Source organism: Leptopilina heterotoma, unplaced genomic scaffold (assembly GCF_015476425.1).
Source record: "Leptopilina heterotoma isolate Lh14 unplaced genomic scaffold, ASM1547642v1 Lhet_65, whole genome shotgun sequence".
NCBI classification, from domain to species: domain Eukaryota; kingdom Metazoa; phylum Arthropoda; class Insecta; order Hymenoptera; family Figitidae; genus Leptopilina; species Leptopilina heterotoma.
In genome coordinates this window covers 1,790,369-1,805,988 of record NW_025111152.1, presented here as the reverse complement: position 1 = coordinate 1,805,988, position 15,620 = coordinate 1,790,369, and the positions used below count along the sequence as shown (strand labels likewise).

General features: G+C 27.2%; 1 protein-coding gene across 4 annotated transcripts in view; it reads left to right on the top strand.

Annotated features, from left to right (window-relative positions):
* LOC122509959 (ecdysone-induced protein 78C) overlaps window positions 1-15,620 on the top strand; it is a 118,349-nt gene that overhangs the window by 50,985 nt on the left and 51,744 nt on the right. The window lies entirely within an intron of this gene.

Below are 15,620 nucleotides of genomic sequence, written 5' to 3'. Positions count from 1 at the left end.
GAAATAATAAAATTTTGCGCAAAAATTCAATTATTTTCATAAAGAACAATATTATTCTTTGTATGAATTAAATTATTTTTATAAATAAAATATTTCAAAAATTAAATTCACTTATTTTTAGAAATAATAAAATTTTGCGCAAAAATTACCAATAATTTTCAATAAAATGAATTTGATTTTAATAAAATTTCACGAAAGAATTCATTTTTTTTAATTTTTAAAAAATTTTTCGATAGAATTAAATTATTTTCTAAAATTTTAATAAGTCCTTGGAAGCAATTCCATTATTTTTAAGTGTTGCAGTTAAATTAATTGCTAAATTAAATTATTTTTGTAAATAATAAAATTGTTCTGAAGAAATTTTATTTTCAAATTGAATTTTGAAAATAATTGAATAACTCTGAAGAAATCTATTATTTATGGACAATATTCTATTATTAAGGAGAAACACAAATCAATAATTATTTCTTTAAAGAATTTTATTAATATTTGAAAATAATTGAACTCCTGTGAAGAATTTTATTAATTTTAGAAAATAATTGCATTTTTGTGAGGAACTTTATTAATTGTTGAAAATAATTGCATTCTTTCCAGGAAATTTATTATATTTGTGAAAATGTAATTGAATTCTTAAATAAAAAAAATTAGTAAAATCTTCACAGAAATTCAATTAATTTCAAAAATAAAAAATTATTCCAATTTTTCGAAAGACTTTGATTATTTTCTAAAATTAGTAAAATTATTCGTAGGAATTCAAATATTTGCTTAAATCATAAAAATTCTTCACAGAAATTCAATTATTTTTCTAAAATCTGTAAAATTCTTCTCAGGAATTCAATTATTTATAAAAATTAGTTAATGTTTTCACAGGAATTGAATTATTTAAAAAAAAATTGAAAATAATTCTTAAAAAAAATTTAATTAGGGTTTTGAAATATTTTTTAATAATTCTTAGCGAGAATTTAATTATTTTCATAAATAATAAAATTCTTTGAAGGAATTCAATTATTCTAAATTTTTTTGCAAGAATTCAATGATTTTCAATACATTAATTTTAAAATTAAAAATATTGAAAAAGAAAAATTAATTATTTTGCGTTTTAAGGAGGAATGGTATACCTAATCGGGCCAAAAGTTTGTGACACTTAGGGGAATTTGTAATTTTGTTATTTAAGCTACATACAGCAGTTTTTCTTATTGAAATCATAAAAGTAGACATCAATGAATATTAAAAAGTATATATTAAATAAGGAAAAGATAACAAAAAAAAATGAAATTAATTTTTTTTATAAAAGCAGAAAATAATTTTTGTTACTGTCTGTACGAATTTAAAACCTAAGAAAATAAAAGTTACTGAAATTCTTTAAAAATTATTTTCGGATTTATCGAGTATTCCATTGCAAACTTTGAAAAAATGCTATTATTACGTATATATGTGTCTTATTATGCTGTAATATTAATGTTATTAATTATAAACATTGTCAAATAACAATTTGTAATGAGCGTTTAATCGTGACAACCTCGCAATGCAAATAGTTTGTTTTTTGATCGTTGGTAACAGTGTCAAGTGTTATGATTTGCATTTGTGTAGTTAAAAATAATGAAAATTTGTCATTTTTGGTACCTTTGGCGCCATCTCTTGGTTCTATGTACCACTAAACAGCTGTCACATGTGAGACTTTATATACAGTGTTGCCACGTTTTCTCTGTTTGTCTGTCATAAAATTAGTTTTCTTCCAGAAACTAATTAATTACTTTTAAACTAATTAGTGAATAAAAAAGAACCTTCGTGATTAATAAAGCTTAAATCTTGACCTTCAAGATACAATTTTTGCAAAAAAATCTGAATGTTTTAAGTATTAAATTTTTAATGATAAACATGCAAATTCGTACTTTCCCCATAAGAGGTAATGTTAAATTAAATAATTTTAACTTGTAAACTATTTAGTGAAAAATTCTGAAATTTGGTGGGTAACTTTATTATATAAAAGCAAATCATTTCCCAAAATATCAAAAGATTCTGAATGTTTTGAATTTCTATACCATTCCTCCTTAATAAAATTTTTCGAAATAATCAAATTTTTTTCTCAAATTTTAATAAATTTCAATTATTTCTATAAATAATAAAATTGTTTGCAAAAGTTCGCAATACTTTTTAATGAAATTTCTTGAAAGAATTCAAGTTTTTTAAAAACTTTTATAATATTTTTCGAAAAAAGTAGAATTTGTTTTTAAAATTTCAATAAATCCTTTGAAACAATTCAACCTTTTTAAATTTTTAATAAAATTCATTGACAATTTTAAAAAGCTGAAAAGAATTTTTTGTTTAATTCAATTATTTGAAAATTTTCATTTTAAATTATTTTAGAAAAATTACATTTTTTTATAAAAGAATATATAGATATACTTCAAAAAAATTTAATTAATAGAAAAATTTTAATAGAATTTTATAAAAGAATTTAATTTTCAATGAATAATTTTTAATAAAAGTTTAATAGTAAAATTATTTATGAAAATTATTAAGAAAATCGATTATATTCAATAAATTAAAGAGATTTTTTGAAGGAATTCAATTATTCTCAAATTTTTTGCAAGAATTCAATGATTTTCAATATATTAATTTTAATGAAAATTAAAAATATTGAAAAAGAAAATTATGAAAAATGTTAGTTATGTAGTTAATTAATTCCTTATAATTAATAAAATAATAATTAAAATTAATAAAAATATAATTTTATCGGTTTACAAATAGCAGGCACGTTCGTGCCGGACCATTTCTGGCACGACTGTGCCAGACTGACGGGCTGGCAATATCGCTAGCTATGGCGCGCACATTCAGCTGCTTATGTGCCGGCATTTCGGTCCGATTAATCGGCCCAAGGTCCGGCAAATACGCACCCTATTAGCGGACATTTTGTTATCTGGGGTCGAATGGTTATACTTTTTGAGGAGTATCGGTTCTCTTCTCCACACAAATAGAGCCGCTTACTTTCCAAAAAGTGTACCCGCTTTCCCCAAAAAGGAGAACCGTTCTCCCCTCGAGAGTAAGCAGCGTGCTTAATGGTGCTTAACCTCAAGTTGAACGGCTGTTTCGCATTTAACGCAACCGCTCTACCGACAGGTAGAGCCGTTTACTTTTTTTTCTCTCCGTGAGATCGTACACATTTTCTGCGCAACTTTTAACCCTTAGATATAATGGGAGAGAATATACAAGTAGATTTCCATTACCAATTCAAAATTTATTTTAGAAGGACTATTTAACTCTCTTCATAAGCAAAGGAAACATACACTTTTTGAACCTCCGAATTTGACACTCCAGTTTTCTCAGTGTATTTATTAGTAAAATTTACTAATTCAAAAGCAAAAAGTCTCTAATTCAAATTAGTAAACATTTTTACTAATTCAAATTTAGAGAGCTGAAAGCCAGAAATAAGGTTAGAAAAGTCAGTGAATTTTTTCTTCAATATTCCATTGGAAAGTTCCCTTGACGTTCGAGGGTTAGTTTCCAACGAGAAGGGCTTTTGAATATTACCCAGATAGCACGTAATCTTGTAGCAAGCTTCAAATATTTCACCCTTAGGAAGCTTGTTGTGTGAATATTGCATGTTAAGCTTGCCGCATTATTGTGGTATAATTGTCGCAAGTTTATGTCAAGTTTGCTGCTAAAAAGTGACAATTAAATTTTATGGTATTAACCCAGATAGTATAAGATTTTACAGCAGCTTACCGTCCAATCTTGCCAAGCTTGCACCCAGTGTGCACGTTCTAGAACTGTTCTAGAACAATTAATGGAAATAAAGAACAGTTTTAGAACGGTTCCAAAATTGTTCCAGTACGTGCACACTGGGCAGTGCAAGATTGCAATCTTTTCGTGAAAGGTTCTCCTGAGCTTACAATGAAAGTTTTCAGCAAGCTTATTACAAAAGTCTGCGGAAAGGCTTCTACAAATATGGTGTAAAATTATTGCAAGCTGGCAGCAAGGTTGCTGCAATTTATCAAAAATGTTTCTTAATCTAAAAAAAATTTATTTTCAGTTTTTTATTTTTTCAATTTGAAAATCTTTCTTGACGTCCATTTTTATCAATTCCCACAAAGCACAGTATTTTTCTGCAAGTTTTCCATGCAAAGTTTGCAAGTTTGCATCCAAGTTTGCAGCAAACTTGCATACAAATAAAAATGTCACCCTCTTGGCAAGTTTGCAATGAAAACTTGAGGAAAATTTGCAGCAAACTGTCTAAAATACCTAACAAATTTTTTTTTCAAATTGCATATATTTTGATGAACGATGCATTCCCTGTAGGGAAGGTGACTAAAATATAGTGCGCAGCTCTAGATGTCATAGTAAACTACTGCGCATACATTTAAGTTTTTGCTATTTGGCGCAAGTTTGCTGCAAACTTGCCAAGTGGGTGACATTTTTATATTTATGCAAGTTTGCTGCAAACTTGCAATGCAAACTTGCGAAATTTGCATGGAAAACTTGCAGCAAACTTGCAGAAAATGTCTGTGCTTTGTGGGTTATGCCTTACTTGATTTACTTTGGAACTTAATATTCATAAGAAATATTTTGGAAATAAATTGGAGGGGACTGGGAATTGAATCCGGTTTCGATGGATGCTAACCAAAGACCCTAACCAACAAGTTAAACAACCAACTATCAGAGAGAAAAAAATCTTGCTCTTAACCTAAGCAAATTTTCGGCGAGGTTGTTGCATGCTTAAAGCAAGCCTGCTGCAATTTTTAAAAAATATTTCTTAAATTAAAATAACACTGAAAATAAAGTTTCTCTTTTTAATTTAAGAAAATGTTTTGATAAGTTACATAGGAACCTTGCTGCAAGCTTGCAAAAAACTTTTGTAATAAGCTTGTGGAAACCTTGCGAAGTAAGCTTGTCGAAAATTTGCACTGTAAGTTTACAACACCTTTTTACAGAAACATTGCTATGCATGAACATTTTGCTGTCTGCGACAAGATTACGGCAACCTTATTGCGCTGCAAGTTTGGCAAGATTGCACAGTAAGCTTGCCACAAACTTATTTTAAAATCTTGTGCCATCTGGGAATATACAATAATTGAATATAATAAAATTATTTGCTTCAAGCTTGACGTAAGCTTGCGGAAAGCTCACACGTCAAGCTTTCTGCGAATTCAACATTTAAAGCTTGCAGCAATCTTGCGGCAAGCTTTTCGCAAGATTTGTTTTAACACTGAAAATTCACCCGGAAACACTTTGTACCATCTTAATCGCGCATGAAATAGTTGCATTAATTATTATACTCTTTAAAGAGTCAGATAAAATCAATGCATTGCAAATTTAGTGCCATCCCAATGGGAAATGCCAGTGTAGTGCCGATGTTCACCACTGGCTTAGTACTCAGACGATTGTTCGGCGTAGTCTAGCCGAGCCTCGACAATTAGTGCTGGCGCAGTACAGAATTTTTGTTTCGCCAAAGCTTGGACAAGCCACGGCGGCAAGTGCTGGCTGAGTATAGAAAAATTGTTCACAACGCTCTTTGCCAACATTGCTTTTTTGTCATAAACTTGAAAAAAATTATAAAAAAAGTTTATAAATGTTTATAAATATAAATTTATTAAAAAAAATTAATATTTTACTTTTCAGTTGTTCATTTTTTATTCTTATTAAATTTAATAATAACAATTTAACACAATTGTCTAATTTTGCAAATAATAAATTATTTAAACAAATTAAAATTATAAACAAAATTTAAACTTTAATCTCAATAATAATTTGGTTCCTATTAAAATACTATTATACTTCTTACTATGAATAAAAAATTATTAAAAAATTACCACGTAATTTAAGAATTACGTAAAATGTTAAATGCAATAAGTAAAGTAATTTAATTTTTAAAAATTTAGTTTAATTTATTTTATTTCAATTCATTATTTCTAACGTGTCCCAATTTTTTCCTCATCTTTGACTCAATAATTGTATGTCTGAATAATACTGAGATATTAATACTTTTCTGTACACATGTGTCGTTAGCATAGTGGTTAGAGCGTTAGTCTGTTAGTCCGTAGGTCGTAGGTTCGATTCCCATCGTCAGCAATTTTGTTTATTTTCATAGGTTTGCGATATTTCTAGATTCCAATCGTTAGGTACTAAAATATGAAAATCTAATGCACACTTACTGTAATTGTTTATTATTTAATTTTTAAATGTTATAAACAATTTTTTTCTACTTCATTTACTATATCCATTGTTAGTCTCCATCTTTAATACAATTTCTTTAAGAAGAGAAATATTTTATGAATAATAACTATTTATTAATATTATTTACCATTTTGTTGTTAAATTATTTATAATTATGAATTTGCGACTAATTAATAACAATACGGCATTTTTTGCGGCAATATTCTCAGCCAGCACTGGTCCAGTGCTGCGCCAGCGCTGTCTGGCAGCACTGACAGACAGTACTTCGGCAGCGCCAGACGGCGTTATCATCCCAGTGCCATGCCAGTGCTGGCTCTCAGCCTTGCCGCCAGTGCTGCCAGTGCTGGCGCAGTACTACGCCAGTTGTAAATTTCCCATTGGGATATTATCACTATTAACTTGAGTATCAAATTGTAACGACTTGACACCAAAAATGTGGATCATATAATTTGAACCACATTTTGGTAATAATAATCAATAAGTTGGTTCTATAAGGAGATATACGCCATTTGTTTTTTTATGGCGTATATTCTCTTGTAGAATCGAGCCCTTTAATTGGATCCACTTTGGCATCAATTTGATATCTTCATGAAAAGTGCGTGATTTATATAATACTTAGAAAAAAGAATTGTTTTCATAACGAAATTCTTTTACTTTAATGCATCATCATTTTCTTTTAAATATGCGATATCAAAAGTAAATTTCTACATATCTGACTTTTCTCTCACAGAAATCTCTTTTCTTTAATTCTGATTCTCTTCACATTGTAAAAAAATGTTAACGTTTGATTAAATATATACAAGTTTTGATAATATATTTTTTAGATAACTATGATTGTGCGTTGTTAATTAATTAAATTAAATATTTAAATTCAATCCAAAATAATTTAAACTAAATTATTAATTTATAATTCAAAAATGAAATTAAAACAAAAAAATAAAAATATTCTAAATTGGAGCAGAACATTTTTTTCAAGTTTTCAATTAATTCAACAAAATTTTCTTTCGTGCAAAAATATTTTTATCCAGCTTCAGTTTACTATAAAAATCAGTCATAATTCAATTTCAGTTATTTTTAGGTTCTGAGGTTTTAAACTTATCATAAATTACAAATGAAAATAAATCTTTTCTGTTAAATACTAATTCTAAATTTTGAAATAACAAATTTCATAAGACTATAATAATTCTGTGAAATAATTATGTCGACAAAATGAAATAAAAAAAGCTTAATTTTTCAGTAACTATATTGTCTTCTCCTCCCGATCGGATTGAAAATCTGTATAGGATGTAATGAAAACACTAATTAAGTTCTTTTTATAAAAAATTAGTTAGTAACTTCAGTTTCACGGATATTGAAACTTGGATTATAATTTAAACATTGTTTTCGAAAAAAACCAAGAAAAAAACAAAAGATAATGTCATCGCAAGCTCATTTTTTATTCTATTTGATAAAGTAAAAAAGTTTGCAAAATTAAAATTAAAAATCCAAACCAATGACAACTTCAAGAATTTTATACTAATCACTTTAAAGAAACAACTTCAAAATTTACCAAAAAACTGTTGTTTGTATAGTGAATTATTATCCATATATTGTAATATTTATAACCACTGCAAATATTTTGTTTTTGTTAAACTTTTTAGTCATTCACTAAACTATAATTAGGAATTTTGTATCTTTAGTATTGTATTTTTGTCACATATCTTTATTCCCACCATTCTTATTAATAAAGAAAGACTCCATTTAGAAATGTTTTTTACAAAAGCTTAAACTTTTTAATTAAAAAAATTTCATTTAATTTTTTTTAATAATAATTAATAATTATATATTATTTTTAATAAATAATAATAGGTTGATTAATTGATAATTATAATTGATAGGTCCTGGGTTTCGATCCCCAGAGTTAGTCCCTTATTTCTTCATAATTTTAAGGTACTACTACACTAGAATTTAAAGAAAATTTTTTTTTATTGTATTTTTTAACCCATTAAGACTTCAAAAAACACCTCCTAAAGTATTTATAACCACCCAATGGGAAATGCCAATGTAGTGCCGATGTTCACCACTAGCTTAGTACTCAGACGATTGTTCGGCTTAGTCTAGCCGAGCCTCGATAATTAGTGCTGGCGCAGTACAGAATTTTTGTTTCGCCAAAGCTTGGACAAGCCATGGCGGCAAGTGCTGGCTGAGTATAGAAAAATTGTTCACAACGCTCTTTGCCAACATTGCTTTTTTGACATAAACTTGAAAAAAATTATAAAAAAAGTTTATGAATGTTTATAAATATAAATTTATTGAAAAAAATTAATATTTTACTTTTCAGTTGATCATTTTTTATTTTTATTAAATTTAATAATAACAATTTAACATAATTGTCTAATTTTGTAAATAATAAATTATTTAAACAAATTAAAATTATAAACAAAATTTAAACTTTAATCTCAATAATAATTTGGTTCCTATTAAAATACTATTATTCTTCTTACTATGAATAAAAAAGTATTAGAAAATTACCACGTAATTTAGGAATTACGTAAAATGTTAAATGCAATAAGTAAAGTAATTTAATTTAATTATTAAAAATTTAGTTTAATTTATTTTATTTCAATTTACTATTTCTAACGTATCCCTATTTTTTTCTCATCTTTGACTCAATAATTGTATGTCTGAATGATACTGAGATATTAATACTTTACTGTACACATGTGTCGTTAGCATAGTGGTTAGCGCGTTAGTCTGTTAGTCCGTAGGTCATAGGTTCGATTCCCCTCGTCAGCAATTTTGTTTATTTTCATAGGTTTGCGATATTTCTAGATTCCAATCGTTAGGTACTAAAATATGAAAATCTAATGCACACTTACTGTAATTGTTTATTATTTAATTTTTAAATGTTATAAACAATTTTTTTCTACTTCATTTACTATATCCACATTGTTAGTCTCCATCTTTAATACAATTTCTTTAAAAAGAGAAATATTTTATGAATAATAACTATTTATTAATATTATTCACTATTTTGCCAGCGCTGTCTGGCAGCACTGGCAGGCAGTACTTCGCCAGCGTTAGACAGCGTTATCATCCCAGAGTTATGCCAGTACTGCCAGTGCTGGCGCAGTACTCCGCCAGTTGTAAATTTCCCATTGGGCAATTGTAAAAAATAAAAGTAAATTTTTCAAAAATTATTCAATAAATATAAAAAGCCATTGACAAATTAAGTAAGTCTTTAAGAAGATGGTCTGGTCCAGCTTTTTGTTAAGACCACCCATGTAGAAATTGACTATAGGCACATTACTGGTTCAGTACGAAAAAATTTCAACCAGTATTGACTTTCATACTGGCCTATATACGTGTCCAACATCGGCAGGTAACGCCTCTGGCTTGGGCTTAGTACTGAAAATCAGTAATGTAATAGTACGGATTTTCTGTTTCGACCAGTAGTAGACCAGTAATAAAGCAATGCTGCGCTGAAAGAAACATAAACCCTTAAACATTCACTATATAATTTCGAAATCTAAAATTTGGAAAGACAAATTAGGAAGTTGGAATCTTATTTTGAAATAACGAAATAAGAAATAAAATTTACTTTTAAGGATTTAGTCTGCACGGAAAGAAAAGGTCTGGAAGAGATATCCATAAAAATATTGTTGTGTTATCCAATTCAATGGAAGAGACAACTTTCAGAATAGAAGCACATTCCATATTCAATGGATGAGGGAGCCATATTATATTGTTGAATCAAATATGGATGTGACATCCATAGGCATGGTTGGGCTTACAATTCATGCTATGGATTTTCACATATGGCTGCCTCATCCATATAAACTTTGGTTGGGAGATCCATAGTTAGTTCAAAATTTCGATACATGTTGCGCTCAATTCATTATCATGGCAACCATTTAAAAATGGTCGTCTTAATTTGTCCGTCGCGTCGGTTTCCTGTCGAGTCTATATAATCGCGTTGTGAGTTTATTGTGTATAAATAGTGTTATAATTGTTTATTATTTATTATCGTTATTGTCTATTAGTGTTTATGTAAATTCATTTTCATGAAATATGTGTATAGTATATAAAGAATATTATATATGCTCAAATATTGTAGTTGCGTGTATAGTGTAGTGGATAGCGTTAGTGTTTAGTATGCGTTAGGTCTAGGGTTCGTGTCTCCCCCATCGGTTAATAATTTATATCGTAAATATGCGGTTATTAAATAAGTGGTGTGTATTAATTAACAAAAATGTGTATAAAATATCTCAAGTGACATAGAATTTAATTAATTGAGTGATTCTAATTTTTTTGTTTCCCATTTCCATTACTATGGATCACCCAACCATAGATCTTTTGCTGCTCCAACAATATACAGCCAGCCATAGAATATGGATGCAGCAACCAGCAACCTTAACTATGGATATCCCGTATTTTTCAATATAATATGGCTGTGATATCCATGTATCTGGATGTGTCAACTATTCCTTTTTCTCCGTGTGTAATTTGATATTAGTTAACAACAATAATTATGTATTCACATGAACTTGAAATGTGTTAGAATAAATAGTTCTGTTTTACTTTTTTTCATACGAATTAGTGTTAATCCATTTATTTTGTAATTTGTATATTTATTAAATAATAATTTATCATAATAACTGGAAACAGTAATAGGTAGTAAAAATTTTCTACCGAATTAGATTTACAGAAAACCTAAATTCTAAACTATGATGGGATTAGAAAAACATTGACATATTTAAAGAATTGAATATAGAATGTTATTAAATAATAAATTAAAGTTAAAGTAAAATTATTTCTATTTGATGTAATCATATCACCTTATCAACGACTGTATTAGTAGTTTAACCTCAAAACAGTCATAATAGCAGCTGTTTCACTACCGCATTGCACGTACTGAGCCAGTAAAATGCCGGAGTTCCTAATAATAGTACAAGTTACACGGAAAATCAGTACTGTCAAACAGTATTATATTAGTAGTGGATCGGACGTTAACTACGGCTGTTTACAAAAATTTCTGCCTGGGCAGTGCAGGGGTTTCAATTTGCAAAAGAATTTTAGGTACTACATTAATTTTTAAACATAATTTAATGATTTTATAAACTTTTGAATGAATATAATTTATTTTAAATTAAATTTTTTATAAAAATAAAAAAAATAAAAATTGAAAATGTGATTTTTGTATAGAATTATTGATTTTTTTAATAAATAGATAATAGATTGAAACTTCTGAGAAAAATGTATCCCAATTTAAAAAAAGAAAGAGCAAAATCGGTCAGTTGGTTTAAAAGTTAGAGCAACTTTTCAGAATTTGAAAAGTTGGTATCAATTCTGGCGTGAGCGATTGCTGCCGCGTGTCGCTGGATTCCCCCACTCCGCCCACCTAAAGGTACACTCTCACCTCACTGCCTGCCTGCCTGCGCAGGCAGGCGCCATAAGAGTGAGAGAGAAAAAACATTTAATTTGAATTTTCTGACTCTCTTACTCTTATGTGTTACCATGTCAACCTGCAGGCAGGCAGGCAGACAGTAGGAGCTGTGCTAGCGCCTTAAGGAAGGTAAAATCTCGCACACACTTTTACCTCTATTTTAAACAACTAAATAGTGCAGTATGGATTCCATAATTTGTTTGGTAATAGTGTTGTTAAGAATCTTTATATTTGTATAAAAAAAATTTTAAAATGTTAATAAATAAAATGTCACGATTAGAAATATTTAAAAAAATTATTCCCCCCCCCCCTTGGAGTTAGGTGCAATTTTTTTCTTTTAAAATTTCAAAAAAATATGTTTAATTAAATTACTTTTTTTCCCGATATTATGAAACAAAAATTGGCTGAGATACGCTTAATTGTTTATAGTGGGAAATATTACCTCTTTTCTGCAACTATTTTTATGCAAATAAACAAGAAAAATCATTTAGTGTGTATATGTAAAGGATAGATCTCATCTTCGCAAGTGAAACGATATTTTGAAAAATGTGATTTTTTGAGTTTCCTTCATTTTTCATACATAAAAAGAAACATTGTTTTTAGTAAACAAAAATGGATTTATTTAAAAACTATTTATCCCATTGGGCTCAAATTTGATACACTCTTTAAAGGTATCAAGGGCAATACTTTCTGTCAGTTTAAAAGTCATCTTATTAAAATTAAACAAATTATTAAACAATTAAGAAATTGCAATTTTTATCTGTTTAAATTAATTTTCTCATGAACAAATAATTGAAAATTATCTTGCGACCTATCATTTTATAGGTCTTTTTAAGCTCTATCTCATTAAAATTAAACAAATTATTAAACAATTAAGAAATTCCAATTTTTATCTGTGTAAATAAATAAATATTTATTAATAAATTTATTTATTATTATTATTCTTATTATTTATTATTATTTATGTATATTTATATTATTAATATTTATTATTTATTATTATTTATTATTTATTTTTTATTATTTATTATTTATTTTTTATTATTTATTATTTATATTTATTAATAAATATTACTTCGTGTTTTGCATTTAATTTTAATGAGATAGAGCTTAAAAAGACCTATAAAATGATAGGTCGCAAGATAATTTTCAATTATTTGTTCATGAGAAAATTAATTTAAACAGATAAAAATTGCAATTTCTTAATTGTTTAATAATTTGTTTAATTTTAATAAGATGACTTTTAAACTGACAGAAAGTATTGCCCTTGATACCTTTAAAGAGTGTATCAAATTTGAGCCCAATGGGATAAATAGTTTTTAAATAAATCCATTTTTGTTTACTAAAAACAATGTTTCTTTTTATGTATGAAAAATGAAGGAAACTCAAAAAATCACATTTTTCAAAATATCGTTTCACTTGCGAAGATGAGATCTATCCTTTACATATACACACTAAATGATTTTTCTTGTTTATTTGCATAAAAATAGTTGCAGAAAAGAGGTAATATATTTCCCACTATAAACAATTAAGCGTATCTCAGCCAATTTTTGTTTCATAATATCGGGAAAAAAAGTAATTTAATTAAACATATTTTTTTGAAATTTTAAAAGAAAAAAATTGCACCTAACTCCAAGGGGGGGGGAAATAATTTTTTTAAATATTTCTAATCGTGACATTTTATTTATTAACATTTTAAAATTTTTTTTATACAAATATAAAGATTCTCAACAACACTATTACCAAAAAAATTATGGAATCCATACTGCACTATTTAGTTGTTTAAAATAGAGGTAAAAGTGTGTGCGAGATTTTACCTTCCTTAGGTGGGCGGAGTGGGGGAATCCAGCGACACGCGGCAGCAATCGCTCACGCCAGAATTGATACCAACTTTTCAAATTCTGAAAAGTTGCTCTAACTTTTAAACCAACTGACCGATTTTGCTCTTTCATTTTTTAAATTGGGATACATTTTTCTCAGAAGTTTCAATCTATTATCTATTTATTAAAAAAATCAATAATTCTATACAAAAATCACATTTTCAATTTTTATTTTTTTTATTTTTATAAAAAATTTAATTTACAATAAATTATATTCATTCAAAAGTTTATAAAATCATTAAAATATGTTTAAAAATTAATGTAGCCCAAAAAAATTTCACATTTTTCAAAAATTAACTATTTAGTGCAAATAGCGCGAAATCAGCGAAATCGCATGGGAACCGCGCTTTTTATCGTTGTCTGCCTCGATGTTATCATCCGAATTTTTGTCTGCCAATTGACATATAGCTTCCATAAGAGTTCATTAACTATTTCCATTAATTTTTAGCCATGACTCTTATGATCATTTTTTCACTACGGATTACGCAACTTTGACACTGTCTGCCAATACTTTGTCGTCCAAAAAATTGTCTGCCAAAATTTTATAAGCTTACTGGTGATAAATACTTTTAAATTTTATAACTTTTATCCATGACCTTTATCACATGTTTTCCTTATCAAATTTATCATTTTCGACCGTCAATTCGCGGGCTTAATCTTCCAGAACGCGCAGGCAGACTTCGCATTCGGTACTCAGGGACTCAAATGGAACCTATCTAAATATTAATTTTTCATGTACCTTATAACATGCATTTTTATGTAGCCAGCTCTCCGTCTATTAGGTTTAAACGCGTTTTTCTCAAAATAACGTTTTTTCAAATTGCGGACACTTTATCTCTGAATCTACTGAACCGATTTTAATAAATAATAAGTCGTTTTGTTTGTTAGCATGTCCTGTGTGTGAATTCACCAGAAAATAGTCAAAAAATTAAAAAAAAACATTTTGGCATACTAGAAAAATACTGAAAAACATAGTGTATTTTTAAAAAAATTATTGAAACATCTGCTATTTTTTTATTTTAGTCGATTTTTCATTAATGGTGGTGGATTTCTATGCAAGACACCTTCCTTTTTAAAAAGCAGATTGGATTTTTTGTTTCCGATTTGTCAATCTTGAGATAAACTGTCCGCAATTATGATATTAAATAAAAATTAAAAACAAACCATTATTTTTATTCTCCAAATGTGTACTAAGATAGGCAAAAAAGTTTTTACATATTTACAATAAACGACCTAAGAAAAAAATGTGGTCTTTTAAGAGCCTTCTAAAGTGTAGTAGTACCTTAAATTTATTTTTCAAATAATAATAATAATTTTATAATAATTATTTAACAAAAGCAGGGATCACATTATAGCTTTTTTCCTTAAAATGGGTGAAAGAGAGAATTATTTTCTAAAAATATGTGACAAAGTGCCAAGAAAAATATAAAATAAAGTAATATGTTTAACAAATAATAATTTGTAGATATTTATTCACATTTTCATTAATTTTACTACGACAAAAGAATAAAAAGTTAAAAATTTATATAGATAGAAATAAAATTTGCGAGATAAATTGAATTATTATCAATCGTTTAAAACTTAAATCAATTAAAATCTGGGTAAAATAAAATAAAAATTAATGAACTATAAATTGACATTTCTATATTCTTAAAGTTTTTTAATAATAAAATTTTTTTTCATAAATATGATTTTTATGAATAATATGTATTCAATATGTAATCCACAAAAATCATTTTAAGAAAATGTTTCGAAAAATAATTTATCAAATTTCTAATAAATTTTTCCTAATATATAAATAAATAAAAAATATAGGTACACAAATTGAAATTTCTAAGGATTGAATTGTAAATTAATAAAAATTTAAATTGTTTTAAGTTTGGAAAAATTGAAATTCAAATCAATTAAATTTGAGCTTATTTAAAAAAATAAGATGAATTTATAGATTAAAAATTTGACTTATTAAATTCCGAGTTCATTGGGATATACCTATATAAATAAAAGTTATTTTTTAATTTAATTCTATTAATTATTACAAATATTTGTGTTCAAAGAAGAATTATGCAACTAGTTTTGATTTAAATTATTTGAAAAATTACCAAAATAGGCGAAATAGGTGCCAAAATTTAAAAAAGGTGAAA